The 15518-nt window shown below is 39.9% G+C and overlaps 2 pseudogenes across 1 annotated transcript; both read left to right on the top strand.

Moving 5' to 3' along the window:
- The first annotated feature begins 1930 nt into the window (after positions 1-1930).
- On the top strand, positions 1931-4164 carry LOC100343577 (RNA-binding protein EWS pseudogene; annotated as a pseudogene). The gene has a single exon (XR_016237241.1). The product of XR_016237241.1 is annotated as an RNA-binding protein EWS pseudogene (transcript).
- Positions 4165-7204: 3040 nt separating this feature from the next.
- On the top strand, positions 7205-7600 carry LOC149125650 (TIM double twin CX3C motif protein pseudogene; annotated as a pseudogene).
- The last annotated feature ends 7918 nt before the right edge of the window (positions 7601-15518 follow it).

The raw sequence follows: 15518 nt of genomic DNA, 5'->3' as shown, positions 1-15518 counted from the left end.
TATGTTAAAAAATTTAAGTGGAGAATGGAAAATATTTCAAACGATTTAACTAAAACTTAAACAAATAAAAATTAAAATGTCTGAAATGAAACTTTAAGAGATTAATGATAAATTAAACCTGTATACAAAAAGAGTACTTAAATTGAACATGTAACAAATAAAAGTTATCCAGATATAATCCACAGAGAAATAAAATAATGTTAAATATTAAAAGATCAGTGAGCTGTGACAGTTTCTGAAAATTATGTGTGATTGGAACTCTCAAAGAAAGATGAAGCAGTGATGTTCAAAATATTTTAAATTTGATTTAAAAAATTAAAAACCATTACATCTAAGGAAACAAATGAACATCAAGCATATGTATCCGTGTGCACGCACACACACACATACACATACATACCCATGAAGAACACTACATCATGGTAGATTATTATCTGATTGGTCAAAAAGTGATAAACAAAATATTAAAAGCAAGAGAGGTGAAGAGATATATTATTCATATAGGAGAAAAGTAATAAACAATATTTCTTTTCTTGTTGAAATAATGCAACTGAGAACACAATAGAGAAATGGTTTTTAAATCTGAAAACAAAGTTAACATAAATTTTAATACAAAGTAAAATATTTTTATATATGAAGGCAAAATGAAGACTTTTTAATGTGAATAAGTTAAAAGAATTCATCACTAGAAGCTTACCATTTATGAGCAAATTGAAATAAAATCTTTCAGGGTAAAAAAAAAAGAACTCAAAATAGGAAATGTATTTATATATATGAAGTAAACCATATATCAAATTTCTTGAAATGAGTGAAAATGGAAACAGTATACCACAATCTATGGGATATAGTACAGTAGTAATAAAAAAGATAATTATAGGCTGGTGCCATGGCTCATTTGGCTAATCCTCTGCCTGTGGCGCCAGCACCCTGGGTTCTAGTCCTGGTCGGGGTGCCGGATTCTGTCCCGGTTGCCCCTCTTCCAGTCCAGCTCTCTGCTGTGGCCTGGAAAGGCAGTGAAGGATGGCCCAAGTCCTTGGGCCCTGCACCTGCTTGGGAGACCCGGAAGAAGCACCTGGCTCCTGGCTTCGGATCAGCACAGCGCCAGCGGTAGCGGCCATTAGAGGAGTGAACCAATGGCAGGAGGACCTTTCTCTCAGTCTCTATCTCTCACCGTCTAACTCTGCCTGTCAAAAAAATTAATTAATTAAAAAAGATAATTATAGAAATCCAGGCTTGCATCAAAAGTACAGAAAATTTCAAATAAACAATATATTGCTGAACTTTATGGAACCAGAAAAACAAGAATAAATCAAATCCAAAACTGTTGAAGGAAAAAGAATAATAAAATTCAGAAGCACAAAAAATGACTTAGCAAGTATAAAAAATTCAATGTAAGAAAGAAATCACTCATTGGAAGCAAAAACCAAATTGATAAACCCTTAGCTGAACTTACCATCAAAAGAAGAAAATTAAAACTACCTAGAATTAGAGATGAAAATGATGACTTACCATTGAAACTACAGAAATAGAAAATATTGCTAGATGTTACAATGGATAACAATGTGTCAACAAATGTATTAATCTAGAAAAAAATTAACAAACACTTGGACATATGCATCTTACCTAGATTAAATCATTAAGAAACAGAATACTAAAGTAGACAAGCATTGAAATTGAATGAGTCATAAAAAAGCCCAAAACCAGATGGTGGATAGTACCAGTGCTGAATTCTACAAAATATTTAAAGAAAAATAATTAACACTAATCTTTCTTAAATCATTTCAAGAAACAGAAGAAGAGGGAATTCTTCTCAGTTCATTCTATGAGGTTATCATTTCCTTGATACTAAAATCAGAAAAGGAGACCGTAAAAATAAATGAAGTTACAGGCCAATATCCTTGGTGAACATGGATGGAAAAATACTCAACGAGTGCGGCGCCTAGGGGGAAAGCGAGAGGGAGACGGACGTTGAGAGAACGAGGAGGAAGGAGAGAAAATGGTGTCCACGGATTACAGTACCTACAGCCAAGCTGCAGCCCAGCAGGGCTACAGTGCTTACACCGCCCAGCCGACTCAAGGATATGCACAGACCAGCCAGGCATATGGGCAACAAAGCTATGGAACCTATGGACAGCCCACTGATGTCAGCTATAGCCAGGCTCAGACCACTGCGACCTATGGGCAGACAGCCTATGCAACTTCCTACGGACAGCCTCCCACTGGTTATACTACTCCAACTGCCCCCCAGGCATACAGCCAGCCTGTCCAGGGGTATGGCACTGGTGCTTATGATACCACCACTGCTACAGTCACTACCACCCAGGCCTCCTATGCAGCTCAGTCTGCATATGGCACTCAGCCTGCTTACCCAGCCTATGGGCAGCAGCCCACAGCCACTGCACCTGCAAGACCACAGGATGGTAACAAGCCAGCAGAGACTAGTCAACCCCAGTCTAGCACTGGGGGTTACAACCAGCCCAGCCTAGGATATGGACAGAGTAACTACAGTTATCCCCAGGTACCTGGGAGCTACCCCATGCAGCCAGTCACCGCACCACCATCCTATCCTCCTACCAGCTACTCCTCTTCCCAGCCGACTAGTTACGATCAGAGCAGTTACTCTCAGCAGAACACCTACGGGCAGCCGAGCAGCTATGGACAGCAGAGTAGCTATGGTCAACAAAGCAGCTATGGGCAGCAGCCTCCCACTAGTTACCCCCCCCCCCCCCCCCCCCCCGCAAACTGGATCCTACAGCCAGGCTCCAAGTCAATATAGCCAACAGAGCAGCAGCTACGGGCAGCAGAGTTCATTCCGACAGGACCACCCCAGTAGCATGGGTGTTTATGGGCAGGAGTCTGGAGGATTTTCCGGACCAGGAGAGAACCGGAGCATGAGTGGCCCTGATAACCGGGGCAGGGGAAGAGGGGGATTTGATCGTGGAGGCATGAGCAGAGGTGGGCGGGGAGGAGGACGCGGTGGAATGGGCGCTGGAGAGCGAGGTGGCTTCAATAAGCCTGGTGGACCCATGGATGAAGGACCAGATCTTGATCTAGGCCCACCTGTAGATCTGGATGAAGACTCTGACAACAGTGCGATTTATGTGCAAGGATTAAATGATAATGTGACTGTGGATGATCTGGCAGACTTCTTTAAGCAGTGTGGGGTTGTTCAGATGAACAAGAGAACTGGGCAACCCATGATCCATGTATACCTGGACAAGGAGACAGGAAAGCCCAAAGGTGGTGCCACAGTGTCCTATGAAGACCCACCAACCGCCAAGGCTGCTGTGGAATGGTTTGATGGGAAAGATTTTCAAGGGAGCAAACTGAAAGTGTCTCTGGCCCGGAAGAAGCCTCCAATGAACAGCATGCGGGGTGGCATGCCGCCCCGGGAGGGCCAAGGGATGCCGCCGCCCCTCCGCGGAGGTCCAGGTGGCCCCGGAGGTCCTGGTGGGCCCATGGGTCGCATGGGAGGCCGTGGAGGAGACCGAGGCGGCTTCCCCCCGAGAGGGCCCCGGGGTTCCCGAGGGAACCCTTCTGGAGGAGGGAACGTCCAGCACCGAGCTGGAGACTGGCAATGTCCCAACCCGGGCTGTGGAAACCAGAACTTTGCCTGGAGAACAGAATGCAACCAGTGTAAGGCCCCGAAGCCCGAGGGCTTCCTGCCACCACCCTTCCCGCCCCCGGGTGGCGATCGTGGCAGAGGCGGCCCTGGTGGCATGAGGGGTGGAAGAGGTGGCCTCATGGACCGCGGTGGGCCCGGTGGAATGTTCAGAGGGGGCCGTGGTGGAGACAGAGGTGGCTTCCGTGGTGGCCGGGGCATGGACCGAGGTGGCTTTGGAGGAGGAAGACGAGGTGGCCCAGGGGGTCCACCTGGACCTTTGATGGAACAGATGGGAGGAAGAAGAGGTGGCCGTGGAGGACCTGGAAAAATGGATAAAGGGGAGCACCGCCAGGAGCGCAGAGACCGCCCCTACTAGACGCTGACGCCCGCAGAGCCGCATTGACTACCAGATTTATTTTTTAAACCAGAAAATGTTTTAAATTTATAATTCCATATTTATAATGTTGGCCACAACATTATGATTATTCCTTGTCTGTACTTTAGTATTTTTCACCATTTGTGAAGAAACATTAAACAAGTTAAATGGTAAAAAAAAAAAATACTCAACGAAATATCAAAAAATGGAATCCAGCAGCATATTATAAAAGATCATTCACTACAAACAAGTGTTGTTCATTCCAGGAATGCAAGAATGGTTCAACACAGGCAAATCATTAAATATGACACATCACATCAACAGAATGAAGAAAAAAAAGTATGATTCTCTCAATAGATGCAGGAAAGGCATTTGATAAAATTCAAATTATGATAAAAGCTCTGGCCAAATTAGGTATTGGTATAGAAGGAACATATCCCAAGATAATATACAGCATATATAATAATATATTGAATTAATAAAAGCTGAAGTCCTCTGTAAGATCTGGCACAAGGCAAATGTTAGCACTTTCACAAGGCTTATTCATCATAGTACTGGAGGTTCTACCTAGAGCATTTACCAAGAGAAAAATAAATGTTATCAGAATTGGAATGGAGAAAGTCAAATTGTCACTGTGTGTAGATGATATGACCTTAAATATAGAAAGCCTTGAAGACTCCAAAAAGCTTTTCGAATATGCAAATTCAGCAAAGTTATAGAATACAACGTCAATGTACAAAAAGCAGTAATACTTTTATACAGCAAAAGTGAATCATTTGAAAAAGCCATCAAAAAGTCAAAACCATTTCCATTAACTACAAAAATGGGAATAAATTTAAACAAATAGGTGAAAGATCTGCACTATGAAATCTGTAAATCACTAATGAAAGAAATTGAAGAGGACTTATAGAAAAGGAAAGATGTCTTGGTTCATGAATTGGAAGAATCAATATCATAAAATGTGTATTAGCATCCAGTGCTATTTACAGATTTAATGAAATTCCTATCAAACTCCAAATTACACTATCACAGAAATAGAGAAAACAATACAGAAGTTTGCATGAAATCACAGAAGATCCTAAATAGCCAAAGCGATAATGAGAAAAAAAAAAAAAAAGCAGACAACTTTACACCACTGCACTTTAAGATATATTACAAAGCTGTAATAATTAAAGCAGTACAGTATTGGCATTAAAATAGATCCATAAACCACTGGAACAGAATACTTTACCCCGGAAGTAAACCCACATGTCTATAGTCAACTAATCTTTGACAAAAGATTATGCATTGGTTGGCCTGTACCGCAGCTCACTAGGCTAATCCTCCCCCTGTGGCTCCGGCCCACCAGGTTCTAGTCCCGGTTGGGGCGCCAGATTCTGTCCTGGTTGCCCCTCTTCCAGTCCAGCTCTCTACTGTGGCCCGGGAGTGCAGTGGAGGATAGCCCAGGTGCCTGGGCCCTGCAAGCGCATGGGGACCAGGAGGAAGCATCTGGTTCCTGGCTTCAGATCAGTGCGGTGCGCTGGCTGCAGCGGCCATTGGAAGGTGAACCAATGGAAAAGGAAGACCTTTCTCTCTGTCTCTCTCTCTCTCACTGTCCACTCTGCCTATAAAAAAAAAAAAAAAAAGATTATGCATCGGAAAAAGGACAGTCTTTTTAACAACTGGTGCAGGAGAAAATTGGATATACGCAAGCAGAAGAATGAAACTTAACTCCTACCTTTGACCATTTACAAAAAATTCAGCTGAGAATGGATTGAATATCTACATGTGAGATCTGAAAAACTGAGACTAATAGAAAAAATATAGAGAAAACATTTTTTGATTATTTTATTTATTTGAAAGGTAGAGTTACAGAGAAAGAGAGAGGGAAAGAGAGAAAGAGAAACTTCCATCCTCTGGTTCACTACCCAAATGGTCACAATGGCTTGAGCTGGGCTGGTCTGAAGCCAGGAGCCAGGAGCTTCTTCTGGATATCCCACATGGGTACAGGGGCCCAAGCACTTGGACCATCCTCCCGTGCTTTCCCAGGAACATTAGCAAGAAGCTGGATAGGAAGTGGAGCAACCAGGACTGAAACGGGTGCCCATATAGGATGTTGGAGCCACCAGCGGCTACTTTTCTTGCTATGCCACAGTGATGGTCCACACTTCAGAAAACTGAAATAAGCAAGTATCTTCTGGATCAGCTGCTAAAAGCAAAAGAAATAGAAGCAAAAAAAGCCAAATGGGATTCCATAAGACTGAGGAGTCATTGCTCAGCAAAGGAATTCATCAACTGAACAAAAGACATTGTACAGAACGGGAGAAAGTATTATAAGCTCTACATCTGACAAGGAGTTAATATCTAAAATGTATAAAGGACTCCAATGACTCAGTAGCAACAATAAAAAATCCAACTGAACAGTGGAAAACAGGTCAAAACAGACATTTCTCCAAGGAGGACCTGAAAATGATCAACAAGCACATGATAAAAATGCTCAACATCACTACAGGGAAATACAAATCAAAACTGCAAAGACATCTCACCGAACTCCAGTAAAAATCACTATTATCAAAGAGACAAAAGACAGCAAGTACTGATGAGGATGCTGAGAAACTTCCCGTCAAGCTGTTGATGGGAGTGTACATTTTTATTGTCATTGTGGAAAATAATGTGGATGTTCCCTAAAAACCTAAAATGTAACTACCATATGATCCAGCAATCCTGCTTCTGGGTGTATAGCCAAGGAAATGAAATCCCTCTGTACAAGAGACAATCAACAGGCCAGCGCGCGGCTCACTAGGCTAATCCTCCGCCTGCGGCGCCGGCACACCGGATTCTAGTCCCGGTCAGGGCACCGGATTCTGTCCCGGTTGCCCCTCTTCCAGGCCAGCTCTCTGCTGTGGCCAGGGAGTGCAGTGGAGGATGGCCCAAGTGCCTGGGCCCTGCACCGGCATGGGAGACCAGTAGGAAGCACCTGGCTCCCGGCTTCGGATCAGTGTGGCGCATTGGCCGTAGCGGCCATTGGAGGGTGAACCAATGGCAAAAGGAAGACCTTTCTCTCTGTCTCTCTCTCTTACTGTCTACTCTGCCTGTCCAAAAAAAAAAAAAAAAGAGAGAGACAGGGGCTCCACATCTATGTTGATTGCAGCACTGTTCTCAATGGCTCAGAAATGGAAAAAGAAAAAAAAAAAAAAACTAAGTGTCCATAAACTGATGAATGAATCAAAAGAACGTGGGTTTCCATGGAAGAGCTGCAACAGCTACAGGTTTGGGAGGTGCTGGACTCCATGGTGAAGAATCTGAAAAGGGAGAACATCCTAAAAATGCAGCTCATCCTGTTGCAATGCAGGGCTGGCTGTAGTGAAGACAGCTGGGCATCCATGCAGCAGGGGCACCAGTACAGCAAACATAACCATGTGTCTCTGCCTGAAGTCCAGGTCTAAGTGACGAGCAAACCGGAGAAGTTCCAGGACCACCTGACCTGTTGCACTATGCATCGCTATATACAAGGAATAAGGGGCTTTGGGTGGCGCAGCAACTGGACAGCTGTGTGAACTGGTGTGTGGATGACTCCAGGTACCTCAATCAAAATGATGATCAAAATGATGAAGGAGTCGCTCTCCTCCATTGGGAAATAAAATCTCTGCCAGTGGCCATCTAGACTGAAGGCAGCAATCTACTTAAAAGCACAATGTGTATTTTAGTCTTTTAAACGGAAGCTTATGTATGAAGAAATTAAGGAAGGCAACAAATTCAAAAAATGTGTTACTTGCTTCTAGACACTGGTCCTTTTATGTTTTGATCCTTGGAAGTGAAAAGATTAAATACACACACACACACACACACACACACACACCTGATGCTAAAACTTGGATGGAGACAGCACAGGAGAATGTTTCATAGCCTATATTTTATGTGGCAAGTGTTTGTCCTGGCAGTAGGGATCCCCCTGGTGTCAAGTCAGGGCTTTCTGGTGTACTAGATTCCTAACACCCAAGTGCCATCGAACTGGCAGATTCTACTAATACAAATAAGTCCTTATTTGATAAAAAAAAGTGTTTCTGTTTGTCACCAACCTCCTGTTTACAGGACATAACACCACATTATTTCACATAAGATGTAAAAGTCCACAAGGTCAGTAATTTAGAGGAGGAAAAAAGTTTCTGGGTCTTTGTTTTGCTGGATTTTATTTATATACCAAGGAATGAAATAGGTTTATGATGTGGGGAGAGTATTTTGGGGAAGAATATTAAAAAGCTCCCGTGGACATGTTTTGCCAGCCATCAAGGTGTGGACATGCATTTCTTGAAATTTTTACACATTGCATCGTCCCGCCTGGAACAATGCAAGCACAAAGGTGATATCACACTGGTTATGGGAAGCACCGTTCTCCTCTGCAGAGTGGCAGGGTAAACTGGCAATGTCAAGTTTTCTGCTTGAAGGTAAAGGGGGTTTTAATTGTGGTATATGCCAGGAAGGAAAAAATGAACTCTTTCTGCATAATTTAGAGAGCTGTGAAGTACTAGATTAGGCAAAACCTACTTTTTATATAACAGAAATGGAAGGAAAGTACATACAGCATTTTATTTATTTATTTATTTATTTATTTATTTATTTATTTTACTTAACACTCAAATTAACAGAGCTTTATTGAGACAGTCCATTGGCAGCAGGAAGTTCAAAGGAGAAAACGCAGTAACTTGGGTTAGGACAGTGATAACTCTGGGAGCAAAGGAGGGCAGTCCCACATTGCCCAGTACCATCGTGGCCTGGGATCATGGCAATATGCAGTGTGCTGCTCAGCATCTCACCTGGCCAATTTTGATAAGGACTTTTTTTTCTCTTTACCAATGAATTGAAATGATAATGTAGCTTACAGGTTCACTATTTGAATGCTATGATGTATTTTCCTAGTTGTTTGTTTTTAAAGAAAATAAATAACATTTAGTTTCCTAAAAAGTAGTACATATACACAATGGAATACTGCTCAGCAATAGAAAGGATGCAATTTTGTCATTTGCAACAACATGAATGGAGTTAGACGTCATTATGGTATGTCAAATAAGCCACGCGCAGAAAGACATGTACCACATGATCTCATTCACACTCGGAGTCTAAGACAGCTGTGCTATCATACAGCTTAAAAATATAATAGTGGTCACAAAGGGCATGGAAGGAAGTGGGGAGGAAGGGATGGGGAAAGATAATTGTTGATAATGTTATATTAAATAGACATAAGAGGTTCTGGGGTTCTGTTGCACAGTAGGGTGTAGATAGATAATGTTGATTTACTATATGTTTCTTTACAAAACACTAGAAGATAAGATTTTTTGATGTTTTCCATATAAAGAGATGTTAAATGCTTGAAGAGATAAATATATTTACAATGACTTACATGCATACATACCAAACATACAAACATACAAACATACAAAACATCATGTAGTACCTATAGATATGCACAGTTTTATTTGTTAATAAAATAATAATTTAAATAATAAAAAATATCAGAGAAAAAGAGAAGTCACAGGAGAAACTGAAAATGTTTTTAATGGAAGGAAAATGAAAATGCTGTATATCAAAACATGAATGGTTCTGAGAAAGCAATGCCTGGTTGTGTTTCAGAGGGCAGAGAAGGAATCTATAGTAGTCTTAGATTATCATAGTAGTATTATATTAGATTTCATATTAGTAAAGAATAAATGTTTCAAATAGTTTCTGATTATACATTCAATATCAAGAAAACCAAATTAAAATAAAAAGAAACAGAAGAAAGAGAAAAAAGAAAAAATGCAAAAAATGAAAGTAATGGAACAGAAAACAATAGAAAAAAATCAATGAACCCCTGCCGGTTCTTTGAAAAGATCAAAAGTTCAACAAATCTTCAATCAGACTGACCAAGAAAATTAGAGAGAAGACACAAATTACTTATGATGTCTGGATTAAAAAATGTGTTATTATTGCTACCAATTGAAAAGATACTTAAAGGTCACAAAAGGAATATCATTAAGAATTTTATGTCAATAACTTGACAATTTAGAGGAAATGTTCAGATATCTTGAAAGATACAAAGCTCTTTCAGAAAAATAGGTGATCTGAATAACGTTATACCTATGAAACAAATGGAATACATATTTTTCAATATTTCTATAAAGAAAATATTAGACCCTAGTTCTTTGTTAGGTAAATTCTACAATGTATAGAAGGAGCAAATAATATCAATTATCTGAAAACATTTTTCAGAAAGCTGAATGGGTAGGATTTTCCCACCTTATTCTATGAGGTAAGATTTACCCTGATCTAAAACCTTACAGATATTTTAAGAGAACTTGAAATAAATCATTGCATAAATATAGGTAGGTAAACTATAAACAAAATATTATGAAAGAAAATGCAATCTATAAAATGGGTAATCTATCATAGCCATGTAGGACTTATTCTGGAAATAAAAAAAGATTCATTAATGAATTCAAGAATCACCATGTTCACAAATTCAAATTTTAAACCATATAATCATTTTCTTAGATGCAGAGAATGTTTATGAAAAGATCTACTATATTTCTGACAAAATCTCTTGAAAAACTAACACAGTTGGGGAAATTCCTAAATCTGATAAAAGGCAACTGGAAAAACCCACTTATATCATAGTTAATGATGAAAGGTCAGGAATGAGAAAAGAATTTCTAGTTTTAACAATCTGTTCACCATTGTACAGATGGTTATGCCCTAAATACAATGGTAAACAATTTTTTTAAAAGCATCCATATCATAAAAGAAGTAAAAATCTCTGTTCAAAGATGACACCAGCATCTACATGGACGATTTAACACACTGCAAAAAACCTAACTAAAGGGTATAAGATCAATACAAAGAATTACTCGTACTTTTGAATCATAAAAATTAGTAATTCAGGTGGTTTTTTTTTTGGAAAATGTCATTTGAATTAGTATGAAAACTTATAAATCATTTAGGCATAAATCTCACAAGTAGGTGCATGATTTCAACCCTTAAACCTTTAAAACATGACTGATAAATATAAGAAACATCAAAAAATGAAGCAATATTTTAATAGATACAAAATTATATATATTTAAGGGATACCATGTCATGTTTAGATACATTGTATGTGTAATGTCCAATCAGTGTATATAAATCTAATTCTTTGGGGGTCTGTTGCTGTGGCGTCCACTGCAATCTTGTCTCACAGTAGCAGCTTCCTGTAAATGTGCTTGGGCCCCTGCCATCCATGTAGGAAATCCAGATGGAGTTCCAGGCTCCTCGCTTTTGCCTGGGTAGCCATTTAAGGAGGGAACCGGTGGACAGTAAATCTCTCTGTCTCTGTATATTTGCCTTTCAAATAAGTAAATAAATCTTTTAAAAAGATGCACATGTGTCTGGTTCTGTGGCATAATGGGTAAAGCCACTATCTGCAGTGTTGGCATTTCATATGGACACAGATGTGTATTCCAGCTGCTCCACTTCTGACCCAGCTCCCTGTGAATGTGCCTGGGAAAGCAGCAACAGATGTCCCAAGTGCTTGGGCCACTGCACCCACATGGGGAGACTCGGAGGAAGCTTCTGGCCTGTGGCTTCAGGTCAGCTCAGATCCAGCCGTTGTAACCATTCAGGGAGTGAACCAGCAGATGGTAGATCTCTGTGTCTCTGTCTCTCTCTGTAATTCTGCTTTTTCAAATAAATAATCTGTTTTCTTAAAATTTTTATTTATATTTGAGAGGCAGAGTTACAAACATAGGGAAGGAGAGACAGAGAAAAATGTCTTCCATCTGCTGGTTGATTTCCCACTTGGCTGCAAAGGCCGAAGCTTGGCCAGTCTGAAGCCAACAACCAAGAGCTTCTTCCATGTATGTGGGCCATCTTCCACTGCTTTCTCAGGCTATAGTCAAGAGCTGGATTGGAAGAAGAGTAGCCAGGACATGAACCAGGGCTTTCTACCACACTAGCACCAGTCCCTAAATAAATCTTAACTCAAAAACAAACAAAAAAATAAAAAGGATACACACACATACACATAATTCTTTTAACATTTAACATTTATTTATGGTGAAAACAGACAGAATCCTGCCTTCTAGGTTTTTCTTTTGTTTAGGGAGAAATATACAGTAGGGTGACTAACATAATTTATAGTTACTCCATTGTGCAATACACAAGAACTTCTTGCTACTATCTAACTGTAAATTAGTTCTGTTAGTCAATTTTTCCAAATCCCTCCTCTCTCTACATTCCTTCCACCCCTATTCTCCCTAGCCTCTAGAAAGAACAATTTAGGGTTAAAGTCTGTTTTTATGAGTCAGGAGATCCTCTAATTTTGAAATGTCAGTTCTTCAAATTCAATTAAATGCAATGAAAATGAAAATCTCAGCAGGTTTTGTGTGTGTGTGTGGTTTGTGAAACTAAATGAGTTGAGGCTAAAGTTTGTACAGAAATTCAAGTGAGCTAATAAAAGTATAAATAACTTATGAATAAGAACAAAGTGCTAGAAGTATCACAATCTTATTTCCAGAATTAATATAAAGCTTAATTAGGTGGCTTAATGTATATTGATAGGTCAATGGTACATAGTATAGTATATGGAAATAGACCACATGATTCATAAAACTTATTTGGACACAAGTGCCTAAAAATCATTTAGGAGAGAACGGATAGTATTTTCTTTCTTTTCTTTTCCTTTATTTTAGTTTTAAATAGCACATACTGGGGGGAGATCCAAGATGGTTGACTAGGGTATAGCCACACTAACTTAAGCTACCCTGGGATATGAAAAGAAAAAGGACAAGACTGCATTTCCAGGGGGCGGACTGACTGATGAAAACTTTTGGCAAAGAAGACTCGGTGGGACAAGAGGAGAGAAGAGAGAGACACTACTGCATCCTGTATCCGGCTGCTTGATGGAAGAAATTGCTGCTACCCCGCCACTTCCAGTTTTAGCTGAGAGGAAATCGCATGGTCACCCACTGACTTTTCCTTCAGCCTAGAGAGCTGACCAGGGTCTGAGTAACTGCTGGCTTTGGAGCAGGAAAGCCACCTTGCTTCCTCCCCCACCACCACCCTCCCACCCCCACCATAGAGTGTCCTGCTCAGCAGTGAAAGGTCATGCAGTGTGCCTCGTTTCTGCTAATAGCATCACAGACAGAATCATTTGGCAACATGTTGGGCAAAGGACAGATCACCTGCATCCTGCAAATGTGGGAGTTTTGGGCTTTGGCCCCAGAGTTATACTCACACGACCAACGTGAGCAAGGGGGCTAATACCAGAAGCAGCCCATAAAAATATCTGCTTTCACCCTGGGATCTGGATAATGACCTCACTATACCCTGCAGCACAAGGACTGTAACAATTCAATCTAAATTACTCAGTGCCACTGGAATCTACTCAGTGGACATAGGGAATAACCTCATTTGAATTTCACTTCTCTGGACAGATAACTTCCAGAATATAATCTCCTATATACCTTGTAGTCACCTGTAGGACTCGAACAGGGTCCACTTCACATCCCCTAGTCCAAGGACTAGGGCTATTGTTATTACAAGCCACATCTGTTGAACTCTCCTAACACGACCTGAAGAAGGATCCATCTATATCACACAGTGAAAGAGCCACAGCATTGGTGCCACCAGCCTGGGCATCATTTAGGCTTACCAGTAGGACAAGGAGACAGCACCGAGAACAAGTTCCTGGCTATCACAATCAAGAGGGAGACTGACACTGAACTCTCTATGGACCAAAGACACACATCCGCTTAGGATAATGTGCTATATATACACAATGGATTATTATTCTTTTTTTTTTAACTTTTATTTAATGAATATAAATTTCCAAAGTACGACTTATGGATTACAATGGCTCCCCCCCCCATAACGTCCCTCCCACCCGCAACCCTCCCCTTTCCCACTCCCTCTCCCCTTCCATTCACATCAAGATTCATTTTCGATTATCTTAATATACAGAAGATCAGCTTAGTATACATTAAGTAAAGATTTCAACAGTTTGCTCCCACACAGAAACATAAAGTGAAAAATAATTGATGATTTTTTAAATGATGATGAAATCAGATCAGACCTATTGTCATGTTTAATCCCAGTGAGAGTCAAGTTGGGAATTGATAATTTCTTTTTTTTTTTTTTTTACAGAAGATCAGTTTAGTGTGCATTAAGTAAAGATTTCAACAGTTTGCACCCCCATAGAAACACAAAGTGAAATATACTGTTTGAGTACTCATTATAGCATTAAATCTCAATGTACAGCACACTAAGGACAAAGATCCTACATGAGGAGTAAGTGCACAGTGACTCCTGTTGTTGACTTTACCAACTGACACTCCTGTCTATGGCATCAGTAATCTCCCTATGCTCCAGTCATGAGTTTCCAAGACTATGGAAGCCCTCTGAGTTCTCCGACTCTTATCTTGTTTAGACAAGGTCATAGTCAAAGTGGAGGTTCTCTCCTCCCTTCAGAGAAAGGTACCTCCTTCTTTGAAGACCTGTTCTTTCCACTGGGATCTCACTCACAATGGATTATTATTCTTTTATAACAAAGAATGAAATTCTACTATTTGTTGCAAAATGGATGCAGCTGGAGGACATAATGTTGACTGAAATAAGCCAGATCCAGAATGACAAATGCCACGCCTTATATGTGGGAACTAAAATTTAAAAAACAAACCAAAGAAATAAAGAAAAAAGAAATGTTTCTGTGTGTCAGTTTTGCTGCATATATAGTTTTTAAAACTATATTTTAATGCTCTGTGATTACATTAAAATTGACTATACATGGGTAAATTGGTCATTTTTCCATTCAATTATTTATAGCCATTGTCTATATTCCCACCCAACTGATATTTCTTTTTTTTGGCTTTTGGCTTTTTCCTTATTAAACTTCTTATTTGGTGAAATAGTAAGCCTTTTTATGTAAATTAAAAATATGTTATCTTAAAAACTAAAGATAAAAAGGGAAAAGGAAATATTGTGGAAGGGAGAGTGGGTAGACAGAGAATGAGGAAGGAATACTGCTATGTTCTTAGAATTATATGTACAAATCACATTGAATCTGTAAAAAAATAAATACCACATAATAATTATATGTATTCATGTATTTATTGAGATATATATGTATATATATACATACAATGTATAATGATCAAAGCAGGATAATTAACATTACCATGCCCTTATTATTTCTTTTATCTTGGATACCTTATAGCCCTTCTTTTATAGTTCTTCATAAAATATATAATGAAGGCTGGCCATTTAGTCTAGTTGGTCAGACACCACTTAATATGCGCAAGTACTATGTAAGAGCACCTTGCTTCAATACCCTGTTCCAAATCTTGACCCCAAATTCCTGCAAATGCAGATTCTGGTAGGTAGTAGTGATAGATCAAGTAATTGGGTTCCTGCTAACATCTGGGAAATCTAGATCAAATTCCTTCTTCTGAGCTTCAGCACTAGCCCAGTTCAAATGTTGTGGGTATTTGGGGATTAAGCCAGCAGGTGGGAGTTCTCGACTCTCTGTCTTACTCTCTCTGCCTCCCAAATACG

The sequence above is a fragment of the Oryctolagus cuniculus genome, chromosome 7, assembly GCF_051225735.1.
Source record: "Oryctolagus cuniculus isolate XC-2025 breed Fujian yellow rabbit chromosome 7, ASM5122573v1, whole genome shotgun sequence".
NCBI classification, from domain to species: domain Eukaryota; kingdom Metazoa; phylum Chordata; class Mammalia; order Lagomorpha; family Leporidae; genus Oryctolagus; species Oryctolagus cuniculus.
This window is presented reverse-complemented; position numbering and strand designations above follow the sequence as displayed.